Consider the following 15,825-nt stretch of genomic DNA (forward strand, 5'->3'; position numbering starts at 1 on the left):
CATAGGGTTCATCTCAAAAACAGCCCTCTTGACTTCATCAAAACTACACTCCTTCTCCAGTTGACCATTCATCTCAGAAGTAACAACAGGTTCAATGTCACACAGAACCTCATCAAAACCAAGGGGGTTAGAAGACTTGAATAAGGACTGGAAATAATCTTGAAACAAACTACAAATATCAGTCTGGTTACTAGCTTTCTCACCTCTTATATTCTCAATGGACTTTATCTCGTTTGAAAGCTTCCTCTGAGTAGCACATTTATGGAAGTATTTTGAATTTTTGTCCCCCTCTGTTAGCCACAACTGCTTAGATCTTTGTCTCCATTTAGTCTCATCTTCCTCCAATAAGTCATCCACTTCTTCCTGCAGGCTTTTAATGGCAGCATTGAGGTCACCTTTGTTACTCCTCTGAAGCTCTTGTAATCTATCTCTCTTAGCCTTTAGGAGTTTGTACTGCTTACCACCCTTAATTTTGGACCAGACAAGAAGCTTGGACCTACAGCGAGATAGATTGTCCTTGAAGTAGAACAAAGAATTATTCCTTCTCATACTATCCTTCCAAACCTTCTGGATAATCTCCTTGCATTCTAGATGTTTTGACCAACTTGCCTCATAACGAAACACTTTTTCTGGTTTCCTGCTTACACCCACATCAATCTCACAAGTAATCAGAAGAGGAGAATGATCCGATTGTAAGACTGGAAGAGCCTTCACTCCTGTATGGCTAAATAACTGATGCCAGGCATGGTTACCAAAAGCGCGATCTAGCCTTTCTTTGATAAAAGCATTTCCATTTCTTTTATTGCTCCAAGTGAATTGAGACCTTTCAAATCCTAGATCACATAGGTCACATTCATCTAAGGCCTCTCTAAAGTTTTCCAATTGAGAAAAAGGCCTTCTAACTGCACCATATTGCTCATCATTAGTAAGTAGCTCATTAAAATCCCCACAACACAACCAGGCAACATCTCCTTCGGGCTTAAGCTTTCTGAGCAGCTGCCAACTCTCTTTTCTTTTTTCCACCACTGGGTTACCATAAAAACCTGAAATCAAAAACTTTTGCTCATCATCCTTGCTAACGGACAGGGAGATATGATGCTGGGAAAAGGATAAAAGTTCAGCTTGTAATTCAGCTTTCCACATCATGGCCAATCCGCCACCTTTCCTAATACTATCCACCACATAACTACGATCAAAACCCAACCTGTTACGAACTCTCTCCACCTTTTCTCTCCTGCATTTTGTTTCTGAGAGAAAGATTACCTTTGGGCCCTTTTCCTTCACCAAATGGTGAAGCTCACGAACTGTCCGAGGGTTCCCAAGCCCTCGGCAGTTCCAGCTAATGAGAATCATTTGAGTTGGCAGGGCTGCACAGCAGCCTCTGCCATAATAATATTATCACATTCCTCATCTCTAAGAATCAGCTTAGCTCTTTTATCTCCACCAACCTCCTGCCAACCCGAAGACTTCCTCTTAACACCACGAGTAGTGAGATTCAGTTCCTTGTCTAATTCAAAGACCTGATTACTAAAATTAGTACCACTAGCACGTGCTCTCCTCTTCCAACTCGTTATTTTACTCGACCCCAACTTTCCTGATTTAGACATAGTTTCTTGCATGGTGCTCAAAGGAAACTCGTCAGAAAAAACCTCTAACATTTCTGTCACCCCAGCAGCCTCATTAAAGATGAGATTTCCTTGAAGATCCCTACCACAATCAATATTATCTTTTTGAACAGAATCTTCCGTTTTTTTAAAGCCAGCTGTCTCCATACCACCGTCAACCTTCCTAGCACAGAAAGAGAAAAGATTATTCCCATAAGTAGAAGCATAACTATGGTCATTCCCCCCAAGAATAGGAAATGGACGGTTATCTTCCTTATCCTTAGCCACCTCATCCTCCTTGCCTTCTTGAGCACCATCCGTCTTAGACTCGCCTGAATGTTCCTTCCGGCCATGCTCAGATGAACCATCACCACCCTGATCCTTTCCATCATGCACTTTACTCACAACTGAACTCTTGTTACTAGCTCTCATCCAAGCACCATATTGATGACTGAAGCTAGCCACAATATGTGACCCCATTTCTAGCTTTTCGCATCTACCAACACCATGTTTGATCTTGCCACAGTGATAGCAGAAATTGGGCAGTCGTTTGTATTTAAACTGAATCCAATACTTAGAACCATGCAGAGATATAAATCTCCCTCGAGCAAGGGGTCTTGTAATGTCCAGCAATACTTTCACACGTAAAAATTTCCCCCAACAAGTATCACTTCCGTCTGAATCCACCAACAAAACCTTGCCCAAGGAACTACCCAGTTTCTCACCCATACTCGTCGCCATACCTGCAAACAATACTATAAATGAGTTGTGAAAATCAATTTCATAAACAAAAGAGTTCCATCTCTTTAAATTAAATTAATTATCTTCTTGGTAGTCTCATCATGTGTGAAATAAATACATGCCAGCAACTAATAATATATATATATAACTATATATATATTTATATATATATGCTTCTTGGCTTAATTTGTTCAGAACTTTTTGATTCACTTATCTATCCTTGCTTTGCTACCTTTGCTACCACCAAACTTAAGTGTTGTTTGGATAATGAGTTGAGATAAGATGAGTTGAGATGAAAGTTAAATAAAATATTATTAGAATATTATTTTTTAATATTATTATTTTTTTGAGATTTGAAAAAGTTGAATTGTCTATTATATTTTATGTAAAAATTTAAAAAATTTGTAATGATTAGATGAGATGAGATGATTAAACATTTTCACTATCTAAACGAGACCTTATAATCATTATTTTTTATAATTGACAAAACTCTAAAGCATTTTCACGTTGTTTATTTTATAATCATGTTAACAATCATTATTTCTCCTTGATGGTTCTTAGTCTTAATGATCTGTTTTAATTGATATGGATTTTGAATGCTATATTTTACCATATAAAAAATGCAACAATACTTTTACCAGGGTATATTTGCCTCTTATACACTTTAAGATCTATATGCTAATATCCAATCAACCTATTCAGTCTTTTAATTCTGATAAACACTCTGCTTCAAGGGTTGATTATGTCCAAAAGTAATATTGCTAGAACTTGTTTTATATTGAACCTAATCGTTCAATATAGATTGATCCCTACAAAACCGCTTTTGGATATTTTTCCCTAGTATTTATTGGGTTCCTAAAAATAATCAGAAGAACTTTTAATATTATTCCTCCATTCTCACCCAAACACAATTCATCTTTATTAAACCTATTTTTGATAAAACTAATCAAACCAAGTTAATCTACCACAATGTTTACATATTAAACTTGATCACTGAAGAAAAATGGGGAACACATCCCTATGTTGTCAAGAAAATCCCTGATTCAGATATTTTCAATTGTTATTATGACTAGGAAGTATCTTATTGCAAGCAAGTTTGTGTACCAATTTGTGCACCAATATTGATATATAATATATATGTTTAACGAAATAATGTGAATTAAAGATGAAAATAATTTTTATGATATATGAGATTTTCTTCTTCTCTTAAAAATTTTTTTTTCATTTTTTTTAAATAAAAAAAATCATCAGTACGCGATATGGTGCATTAACTCGCTTGTATCTAGCAAAACCCGTATGACTAAATTGAAACCTGGTTCAAATTCATGTTATTCTTGAATACTGAGATGTCTCATTCATGATTTATTAACTTTGATAAAAAAAAATTCAATTCCCAATGCCCTTTATGATTTCTGAGATGGTGGACACAGTTTGGCTCAATTTCAAAATTTTTTCTTAATAAACTCAATAGTGCTATTAAATAGTTTGTCACTATTTACAAGATTGATCAACATGGTAAGAAATTTCCTTTTTCCCTTTACTTCTGCCGGAAATAAAAAGTTTCTTAGATTTTGAAGTGGAGTTATGCAAAGAAAAACGGTATCCTTGTTTGCAATTAGTTTGTCAAGTGGTATGATAGATTTTCTCATACCAAGACGTGATTGATAGTGTTAATAGAGATTTTTCTCTAATTTCTCCGAATCTAGGAAGTATTGAAGATTTTCCTGTAGATTTTCATATTACTAAAACATTGGTTCAAGAGTCCCTGTATCTTATTCCTCAAGCAAAATAACAACTTGCTTCATCTAAAAAATGAAGTAAATATGCTAAGTCCAAGAAGAAGTCTTTTTTCCAAGGACTCAAGAAAAAAGATTTAATCTATCTCATGTCGAAGAAGTCCCTCCAGGACGATGATGATAATTCTGAAGGCATCCTCTAAATCCTTTGTTGATAATACTGATCCTTATGATGACATATTTAGACATGATCCATAAACCACTCCAAGATTATCTAGAGATTGATCCCCTATTTTAATTATTGACGTTGGCACCAACCAACAAAAACTACTACAATTATTGCTTAAGACTCCATGATTCCTGCTACTGTTCATCCCAAGAATTATTGTACTAGTAAGCCACTCTTTGGAAAGTGCAAGAAGGCAAGGTATTGTTTTGGAGAGACAGAGAATGGGCCATTATATATTCAGCATCCAATTAGTGAATTCCCAGAATTAACATTGAAGGAATGTAAATTGGAGAGGGGTTGGAACATTAAGTTGTTTACGCGACTAGTAGGCATGAAAAAAACAGAAGAAATCCTCCTTCAACTGGGACAAGGTAAACCGGGTGATGATAGGTTGCTTTGGTTGAAAAATCCGAATGGTAAATTTATTACGTCTTCGGCATGGCAGTGTGTAAGAACCAATGCGACAGAGTTCTCTTGGGCGAAATGGGTGTGGCATCCGGCAATTCCTAAGAAAATTTTAATGACCATGTGGAAAGCCATGCATGATTGCTTAGATATGGACGATCAGATTTGCAAAGTGGGTATTTCTATTGTCTCACGTTGCAACTATTGTTCTACAGGTGGTTATGAGGACCAATGTCATGTGCTTGCAAGAGGGGAGTTTGCTCAACAGGTATGGAATATTTGTAGCTTGCAGGTTGGGATGCCAACCATGGTTGGGCGAAACTGGAGGGATAGAGTCAATTGTTGGCATCGACGTGCGAGAGGATTGACATACTCTGGGAAGTTACTTGGGATTATCCCATCGGTAATTACTTGGAGGTTATGGTGGAGATGTTGTAAAGCATGAATGAAAGGAATTTTAGAATCGGTGAATTTCGTGTGGTACTCTATCAAACACTGGCTTGCATGGATTGCTTTGAAATTTAAGGAAACAAACGAGCTCACTCAACGAGATGAGGAGATTATTTGTGGCTTAAATTTGCAAATAAAACAACCAAAAAAAGTGGTGGTGAAACAAGTCGCATGGTCTCGTCCAAAAAGAGGATGGTTTAAACTGAATGTAGATGGGAGTTCAATGGGAAATCCGGGGCCCTCGGGTGCTGGTGGCATAGTGAGAAATGATCGAGGTGAACTGGTGTGTGGATTTACATATGCTACAGGCAATAGTTCGAATAATGTGGCTAAGGTTATGGGACTGCTTTATGGCCTTCGACATGTGTGCTCCTTGGGTATAACAGATGTGGAAAATGAGATGGACTCACTATTTGTCATCCAATGGTTAAAAACTAAAAGGTGTGGATTATGGTACTTGGAAGATTATTGGAAAGAGATTCTTGAAAGACTAGAAGGAATCAATTACTTAATCAAGCATGTTTACAAAGAAATAAATGCAGCGGCGGATGGTTTGGCTTGTTTGGGAGCTAAGGGTCAAAATGGCATGTGGAGATCTCACTCGGATATCTTTGTGTTACTGAAAGGAATTATTAGACTAGATAAGGAAGGTTTCCCTTATCTTAGGAAAGTTAGTTAATTTGTTTTATTGGTTATAAGTGGGCTTTATGGTGTTACCACGGTATTCCTTTGCCACAAGCAAGAGTCTTAATAAAATTGGAGAGGGGTTGCTATCTTTGACTATATAAGGAGGACTTGGCTTTGTTGAGATGAAGGACCTTATTACGAGAGCCCTTAGGAAAATCAACAAGAACCCTTATCTTCTCTTGCTTTCTTACTCTTCCATTGTAATTCATAAATATTTTCATGTATTTTTGTTGATCCGAAATGAAGAACAAGTGTTCTAATTGATAATTTGTGAGTATTTTGATTATTTTATCTTGTCTACTTTCTTTCCGCCTCTATTATTTGTTTACTCACTCGAGTTATCTAGTCCTCTATATTTATTTACATATTTGCACTCCAGTCATCTGGTCCTCTCCGACTCCAGTTATCTGGTCACTCAACTTTCTTGCACCCTATTTTTTTACTTTTTCGTGTTTTCCACTGCCTTTTGGTAATATATATATATATGTGTGTGTGTGTAAGCATGTGGCTTTAGTTTTCGCTTTAGAATCTTCACTAATTTTTCCTAATGGAACTAAAACATGCATTATTTTATGAGATTGAGATCGATATTTTATTGCATTAATACTACTTTCAATACAACTTTTCCGACGTGTTTGTGATAAAGATTTAAGAGTTAATGTCAATGCATTATTTTGCAAAATTTTCCATCACTATAAAGGACAAGAAAATAATGAACAAACATGTTGTATGATTCCAAAACAAAAAGATATATATATATATATATATATATATATATATATATATATAGCCTTAGGACATGAGTCAGCCCTATCACATAGCACTAGATTTGGATTGTGACACTCACATTATAAAGTGAAAAATGCTACCTGACTTGCATCTAATAGCCTTTTTCGCACACCTTGTTGTTTTCCTATCATGTTGTACCCATTATCATATATATCCTTGTCCTCTTATGTCAATAACATTTGAATCATTTTTTTTTACCGCACTCATGATAAGTTCATTCATTTTACTTATAATTATGTTTTTAATTTCAAATGCTAACATACATACATACATACATATATATATACATACACATATACATATCAGTTTATTTTATATCTTTTGTCCTAGATAATGGTTGTGAATTTCACCTTTATTATAAGAAAAATGAGCATTTGTGATGAATTATTTGTGACGAGAACAGATTCATTTTAGCGAAAAATAATTATTTTTACAAGAAATAGCTGGTCACAAATAAGTAATTTTTTTATAATAACTTAAAGAATTATGAAAAAAATATTATTAAATATAAAGAAAAGAGTTAAGAAAAATGAAAAATAATAAGGATTAATTATTTTCCTTCCAAGTTTTGTATTTTCATTGCTTATAATGGTCTTCAAATTATTATTATTATTTGTCAATTTGAGTTGGAATCATTTTTTTTTTCTTCTCAATAATGGTCTATATTGTTAGAAGAAGATATCATTATTATATCATTTTCTTTGGATGTTAGCAAACTGTTGCCATATCAAGCTAGCTTGCTCTTGAAACTTGGACCACCTTAAGACATCTCACATTAAAACAAAAGAAAATACTTACCCACCAACTAGTTATTAATTGATATCAATGGCTTCTTATGATGCATACAAATTAAGCATCAATAAAATTAAACATATTTTTTTTTCAAATTTTTAATGTAAGTTTATATGTGAATTCAATGAATTTGTGCTACTGACAAAACAAGTTAAGTGACATTATTATTATAATAAAATACATTTTGATTAGATCTATTATCTATAATTTCTTGTTGGATTTTCCCCACTATGCAATGAATCTAAGAACTTCCACTTACCAGGTTTATTATATATGAGAAATATTCTAGTCACAAAATGATTATACAAAAGTAATCTCATAAATTGATATAATTTGATGTGATTTGTCAGATTATAACATTACTTTTATTATAAAGTATATCTAACAGATCATATGAAATTACGTCAGTTTATAAAATTACTTTTGTATAATCTTTTTATAAATGTAGCACTCCTCATTACATATATAACATGAAAACACAATGGATTATGAGGAAAGAGGAAAAAAAGTCTCGTAAAATTTTAATTCCTGGTGAGTACCTGAAAGGTCAAGAATTTTTGGAGATGCCATTTAAATTCTATGAATTTAAGTTGATATAGAAATTCTATAATAGAATGATCTTCGAGCCAAAGAATATGGATAATAGGTGAAGTTCTCCGGTACGGAGTACTACATGTAGGCCATCAGTGCATCTCACTCTTTTATTCAATCGGTCATACTCTTGGCAGGACTGGGCCCCAGAATTGACTCTAGTTTTGAGTATTTGTCTCCGACCATTTTCTACAATTTTTTTTCTCTCTTTAATAATTTTCACAATTTAAAAAAAATAACTATAAAAAATTCTCTACTCTATTACTTTTTTTTCTTTTTCCTTAACAAACCTAATATATATATATATATATATATATTAAACATTTATAAGATACAAAAGTAAAAATGGCTTGAGATCCTAACAATTATCTCAAACCAGTTAATACAACACAATTATCTCCACATTTCCCACAAGAGGGAGTCATCTGAAGCGATTTTGTTGCAATTCAAAAATCGGACTACAATATTGTGACCAAAAGTCACTGTAGATTGTTTGTTGTTGCAATTTGCTAGTCTGATTTGGTTGAAGGAAACTCTCACTTTCTCTTTTTCATGATCTTTGGTTAGGATACTGACGGACTCACGCACCACTCGTTTGAGTGATATTCTTCTAGTGGCTAAAGGATCAGCAGTTGAGGAGTCTTTCGCGTGCGATGCATGAGAATCGTAGATGGACATAAATGAGTATATCAACTCATCTTCGTGCTAAAGATGGAAAATAAGAAAAAAATAGAAAAAGTTTGCTAAACAATTCCAGAGAACACCGAAGAGTAGGAGGGAGGGAGGAGTTGAAGCTCCACCTCCCTCTACGGAGATGAGAGGATCTTTTTTAAGAGATGGGTAAGATTTTGGGAGAGAGAGAAAGCCTTAGACTTGGTTTAGATAGACATTTCAAATGAGATGAGATATTTTAAATAGTAATGAGATTTTTTTAGTTAAAATGAGATGATATAAGATAGTTTATAAAAAATTGTGTTTGGATAATGAAATGAGATGAAATAATTTTGACTTTTTTAGATTTGAAAAAAGGTGTGGGTCCCACAGTATTTATAGAGTACTCGAATCTTTGAGATTTTACACTGTTCACGCATTGTTCACGTCAGGTTGTACTGTTCATTTTATTATTTTGAATTGTTCACTATCAGTTTACACTTTTATCTATTATTTATTTAAGTGGATGTTTTCAAAACTTAAAAATAAAATACAATATTTGGATAAGCAAAATTTCAGGACCGTACATCCCAAATGATATGCTTTGGTCATTCAAATCGAGCCTTAAAACGTTAAGGGAGTCTGAGGGTAGGTTTGGGGGATGGGATGAGACACAAAATTATCATCTCATCCCATCTCATCATTATACATTTTTCAAATCCCCATACAAAATATAATAAACAATTCAATTTTTTCAAATCTCAATACAACTTTTTCAAATTCCAATACAATAATAATACTTAAACATAATATTTTAAATACTAAAATAAAACACAATTCTCATCTCACCCCCCAAACCTACCCTGATCTTATTCTCGACTCTATTACTTATTAAATATTATATTATATATAGAGAGAAGTATTTAGACTGAATAAAAATTCTATAAAAATAAATTTATAAATTGATATAATTTGACATGATATATTAACTTATAAAATAGATTTAACTTATAATATCAAATCACATTATAATTTTGTTTAGTAAGATCTGACCTTAAATATATGAGATCTCATTAATACATTATATATATATATATTTGTTTTTTTTAATAATGAAAAATATTTAAAATTTGAAAATCATGTGAAATCTTAACATGATTGGTCGGATACCTCATTCATGTTGGCCCACCTACCTGCATTTTTTTCCCGTTAATTTGGACAGCCAATCACGTGGTTTTTTCTTCGGCAGAAGAATACAGGATTCATGGGCCATCAATTTTCAGTTTCGTACATTTTTTTTTTAATTTTTAATTTTGGAGAGAGAGAGAGAGAGATGGTGGTCTAAGGATCACTTGGATTTTGGGCCCTAAAAGGCCCTTGATTTCATAACTGCACAGCAGCGAGCTGTTCAATGCTTATTAAACTGAAATTCCAACTTGTCTTAGCTTTAAAACAAAAAACAAAAAAAAAAAAAAAGGAAAAAAGCTGTCTTCTTTATTGTGCTGAAAATATGTTTTGAATCTGTTTTCTTCGGGAAATTCTAATAATATTTTTAGATTTTGCTTTGAAAAAATGTGGCAAAGCATGATCCTTCTGCAAATCTCTGCAGAATGTATATTGGAAGTTAGGAACCTGGCTAGTTGGGGACAATTTAGTTGTATTTCTTCACTCATCACCAGTTAATTTTTCTAGGTGCATCCTATTTTTTTTTTAAAGGATCTGTATATATAGACCGTGTACATATTATTTTCTTAGTTATGCCATTTATAAGTCGGTATGTCAGTACTCAAATTATAATTTATTAGCAGGCTTCCACACTCGTGATATACTGTTTCGTGTGTCAATAAACAATTTATTTAAGTGTCTTGAATTTGTTATGATAATATGAACTATTTGTTATAATGGTGTCGGATCTATTTAAGTCATGAGTATTGCTATAGCTACAAAGAGATTTTATAAAAGTGATTTCATAAATTGATATAATTTCATGTAATATATTAAATTTATTTTATAATAAAATTAATTAATTTATAATTTGATGTACCTTCTCAAATTCACTCCATCAATTTAGGAATTTATTTTTGTGAAATTCGTTTATGATTAAAACATTTCTCTTAAATCATATCATATGAGCTTTTTGCTTGGAATTAATTTTCTATTTACGTAGTTTGTGGTCTGCTGGCGTGTTATAATTTTCTATGTTTTGCAGAATTCAAAAGAGCATTGAGCGGGAATGAACAAAACATCGTACACTAACGTTGTATTTTTGTCCTTTATTCTTTTATTTATTTTCCAGCTAGACACAAACTTTGAGGTACACAGATTATGGTACATTAAAGAAGTAGACAGTTCATAATTAGAAACATCTAGAGGAGAAGAAAGGGGAAAAGGACGTTGGAAGTCATAAATAAACAAATTAAAAGAGATTTGAGAGTGCCAGGTTCAAAACTATGAGTGTAGTACACAGAAATTTTATATTTTATATATAATTTAAAAATATATAATTTTGTTTTTTATTATAAAATATGAGAATAAAAAATAAAATTATATATTTTTAAATAATATATAAAAATATTAGACTTATATTTAAATTTTTTTCAAAAATAATTTCCTGAATTCTCCGTCCTTCCCTTGAAATCAATTTGCTCAAAGAAAAATTTTACTGATCATTCTCACACCACACACAATGCATAATCTTTTTTTAATTTTTTCTCTTATCAAATATATTATGTATGGATAATGAATAAAAAAGTTCAATTAATTTAAAAAGATTATAATAAAAAAATAAAAAAGAGGCCAATTTATAAATTAACTCTACGAATTTATAGAAGAAGATCAGCTAGATTTTCTGATCTGAATTCGAAAATTTTAAAGTGAAGTGTTGGTGCGAGTTTATCAGATAGTATTTTTTTTTTTATAATAAAAAATTTCATTGAATCGAGACAAAACAATTATCCTTACACTATATTGTTGTTAACAAGCTAAAGAGCTTATGATACAAGAACCAAGCAGTCAGATTCAAGTATCAAATTCGGTACTCCATTGTGCACACAATTGCTAACCTCTCAATGCAACCATTTTCATTTCTAAGAACAACATCAATCCCTGTTGATCAAAGAAAGTAGCCCCATCAACATTGATATTTCAATCACTTATCCACTTAGTGTTATGGCGTATTTGCTGAACTTCATGTTGTAGGTGGAGTTGTTGCCTTCCCATATACTCAAGTTGGTTTGGGCAATTTAAGTATTTATTAGGTTTTAGAAAATAAGAGAGAAAATTTTAAATAAAAATATTATAAATTTAAAAAATTATTTTTATTTTAAAGTTTATAAAAATTATATTGATTTTTGTGTTTTATTTTAAAGTCTGTAAAAGTTGTATCGATTTTTGTATTTATATAATGATTAGATGAAAAAATAAAAAATTGAAAAGTATTTTGTGTGTGAGTAATATTTGGAAATGAAATTACAAGAAGTTTGGAGGAATTCGACCTCGTTTGGATAGTTAGATGAGATGAAATAGTTTTATATGAAAGTTGAATAAAATATTATTAAAATATTATTTTTTAATATTATTATTATTTTGAGATTTGAAAAAGTTAAATTGTTTATTATATTTTGTTTAAAAATTTGAAAAAATTATAATGATGAGATGAGATGAAATGAAACTGTTTCTGTATCCAAACGGGGATTCATCTTATTTTATCTTATTATTACAACTTTTATAAATTTTTACAAAAAATATAATAAACAATTTAATTTTTTTAAATTTCAAAAAAGTAATGATATTAAAAAATAATATTTTATTTAATTTTTAATTTTTATCTAACTCTTTCCATTTTATCTTACAATCTAAACCTATCCTAAACGAGCCTAGTTTTTGGTCTAATTATACTTCAACATCCTACGCACTATTGTGGTCCCATGGTCTAGTGGTCAGGACATTGGACTCTGAATCCAGTAACCCGAGTTCAAATCTCGGTGGGACCTGTTTTGCTGTTTTTCTTCCCTATTTATTTATTTCATTTTGGGCTTTAAATTAGCTTCTGGTGGATTCAAGACAGGCCAGCATTGGCCTTCCAAATACAACATGCTTGAGTTGGGCCTTAATAAGCTGATATAAAAGAATGTTTTTTTCTCTCACTCATTTATAAAAAGAACAAGTGTCTAAGCAATTGATAAACACTTTTTTTTTTTTTAATTTTTTTTTTTATGTCTAATTTAAAAAATTGTCTTGTATGCATTCATTAAAACACGTGATTCTAATAAACAAAAATGTAAAAATATTAAAAAATAAATATTAGATACAGTTTTAAGATATATAAATCTCGCAGACAATATTTAAAAAATAACAAAGCCTATTGCTAAAAAGTGAAATTTTTATGTATATTTTAAATTTATCTATTTTTTTTTTTAAAAAGACTTAAGACTATATATAGAAATATTTCGGACACTAGAAAAGGTAACTCACCAGAACCGAGAGGAGGGGTGGGGAAGTCATGATGAGCGAGCTCAGCCCCAATGCTCTCCAAGAAAAGCCCTAGCTGTCAAACTCTTCCCATCTATTGCAGGAATGCTCGATGGCTCTAACCACCCTATTAAGTTATTAACCCAAATCCTATCACATTGAAATCAGTCCTCAGCCAATCCCTCTGAAAACTTCATGAAAAAAAAAAAAAAAAGTAAAAAACAAAACCTTAAAACGACAACAACAGTTGTACGCACGTACATTAATTATTCCTGTTCCTGTTGCAGAAATCATATCTTATATACATATGAGCTGATGTTGTTTTTTAGCAGCAGTACCTGAAGCGAGGCATCATGTTCTCTTGGCTGCGGACGTCGGAGAAGGTGATGCTAATGAGGAGCTAGGTTCCCAGGCCTATACAGACGGCCGATGAGATGGCAAAGCTTGCGGCCATTTTTGTCGATGAGGTGACTGAGTCAGAGCTAGCTGTATTTGGGTGAGAGAGTTTTAGTTATTTTAGCTAGGATTAATTACGATCTGTCAAATGTGATCGAGATTTTTGCACGTGGCGGATACATTGCATGATTGGATGGGCCGTAGTTCAATGATATTGTGCCACGTAGGACTGGAGAGGATAAAGTGGGGTCAGTGCTTGACCGGATACTGATTCTGATCATAAGGTTTTCATTGAATTTAGTATTTTTTTTTTCTCAGGCTTCGATAATAAAAGTTGTAGTAAACTGAAATATATAAGCTGAACTAAATAGGTGAACCTTTCCACTATCCAATTTCAATTTACATTGTGAGATCTTAATTAAAGGTATGCTTACATACATATTGTTGGAGGCAGCTCATTACACATAATAGAATGCTCACATCAATTTTGAGAACGATTTATTTTTACTATCTACCAATTCTCAAAGCTTTGAGGTAATAATTTTGTATCTCTTATTGTTATTTTTATTATCCACTTAGAGGCTTGTGAAGATTGCATTAAATCTGTAATGACTACCTTGGAACCCCCTTCTATGATGATTTTCTTGAAGTGTTTTGAACATGCTTCCTTTACTTCTATAAATGTTGCCATGGCTTTTCACTTTGGTTTGGGTTGCAACTATGTGAGTACTCTGTTACTATAAATTCAATGAATGCTACATCGAATGTGATTGAGTAGTGCTTTGGAGAAGGGTTGACCAGCTGGGGCTGTTGTTCAGAGTTTTCCAATCCCATGCATTACAATGATCACTATATGCTTTGAGGACTTTGAGTAAGGGCATTTCAAGAATAAATGAGAGGTTGTTTCCTCTTCCACTTGGCAGATGGGACAAAGCACTTGATTTTCATTTAGAGAGATGTAGATTTTTAGCTGGGATCTAGTAGGCAAAGTGTTCAACACTTTCCAAAGGAAGAATTTAAGACGATCATGAATTTTTAGAGACCACAACTTCTTCTAAGTTAAGGAGGGATGTAAAGGGTTAGGACCATTGAATTTAGTATTTTTGTTCCTAAACAAGCTCGATATATTATAATTAAGGAATATAAAAATACATGAGTAAGGGCAAGGGACCCCACCAAATACCATTTCTTAACTAGTGCAGCACTATATAAAAAGAAAAAAAGAAAAGGGCACTTATAAAAACAAATAAATGTTTCTTACCCTTCCCTACTAAGAGGGAGCTACACAAAATGGTGGTTTTTATATAATTTGAGAGTGGTATTGTAATTCCATGACCGTAGGCGATGGTGATTATAGTGACTACATTTTGTCTTGAAGTGGCTGTTGGGAAGTCCATTGCCTCGTCCTCATGATCTTGTGGCCAAATAGGATAACTCTTATAATAAAAAATTCGATAAAAAATTCGAATGCCATCGTGTTATACATTGTCGCAAAACTCCACACTCTCCCAAATGAATACATGTGATTATCGCGCCAGGGGCAAAAGTAAAAAAAATGGGGCTTATTGGTTGTGGCGGAGAGAAACTGCCAAGGGACCAAAGAGGAGGTGGTGATCGTCAGGCTTCAACTGTTCGAATATTTTGCTAAATACTTTAGATATGAGTCAGATCTGAAGAATCTGATGGTGGCGAATCCATTGGTCTGGCGTGTGTGGAGAGAAAAGCTCGCGTAGTTGGCGGTGCGTGAGGCCCACGAATGGCGATTATCATGAAACCACCACTTTTCTCCTAAATGATTGGTGGCCTGGGCGCTTTTTCCTACCACACATATCTCTCGAATGTTGCCAAAAAATTGCATATCTGTCTTTTTCAACATTGGAGAAAACAAAATAACTAAGAAAATGAAGCTAACTTTATAGACAAAGTAAATAGATGGAGAAAGCCGAGACTTTCCCCTCCTCATTGGCAAAAAAACCAGATCTAGGCTTTGGAAACTTTTCTCAGAGAGAGAGAGAGAGAGATGTGCAAGTTTTTAATCATTGAATTTAGTATCTACTTGTAAGTGTTAGTTTAATTGTTGAGACTCTCTTCAGGTTGTTCAAGCAATAAATCTGCACAAAGAGAGATGGGACAGCGTGAAACTGGTGCTTGATGATACCAGAATGTTATTAGCTCAAATAGTACATTGGCAATTTAACTTTGTTAAAAGAAATGGAAATGAATTAGCCCACTGTATTGCAAAGAAAGCTTTAGAACTCACGGTGGAAACTTCCGAAATGGTTGT

General features: G+C 32.9%; 1 non-coding gene and 1 pseudogene across 1 annotated transcript; one reads left to right on the forward strand and one right to left on the reverse strand.

The window, feature by feature from the left end:
* Positions 1-8,417: 8,417 nt before the first annotated feature.
* Positions 8,418-13,942, reverse strand: LOC108998938 (annotated as a pseudogene).
* On the forward strand, positions 12,596-12,667 carry TRNAQ-CUG. The gene has a single exon. It is a non-coding gene; the product is annotated as a tRNA-Gln (tRNA).
* Positions 13,943-15,825: the final 1,883 nt, after the last annotated feature.

This window comes from Juglans regia, chromosome 14 (assembly GCF_001411555.2).
Source record: "Juglans regia cultivar Chandler chromosome 14, Walnut 2.0, whole genome shotgun sequence".
In the NCBI taxonomy this organism is placed as follows: domain Eukaryota; kingdom Viridiplantae; phylum Streptophyta; class Magnoliopsida; order Fagales; family Juglandaceae; genus Juglans; species Juglans regia.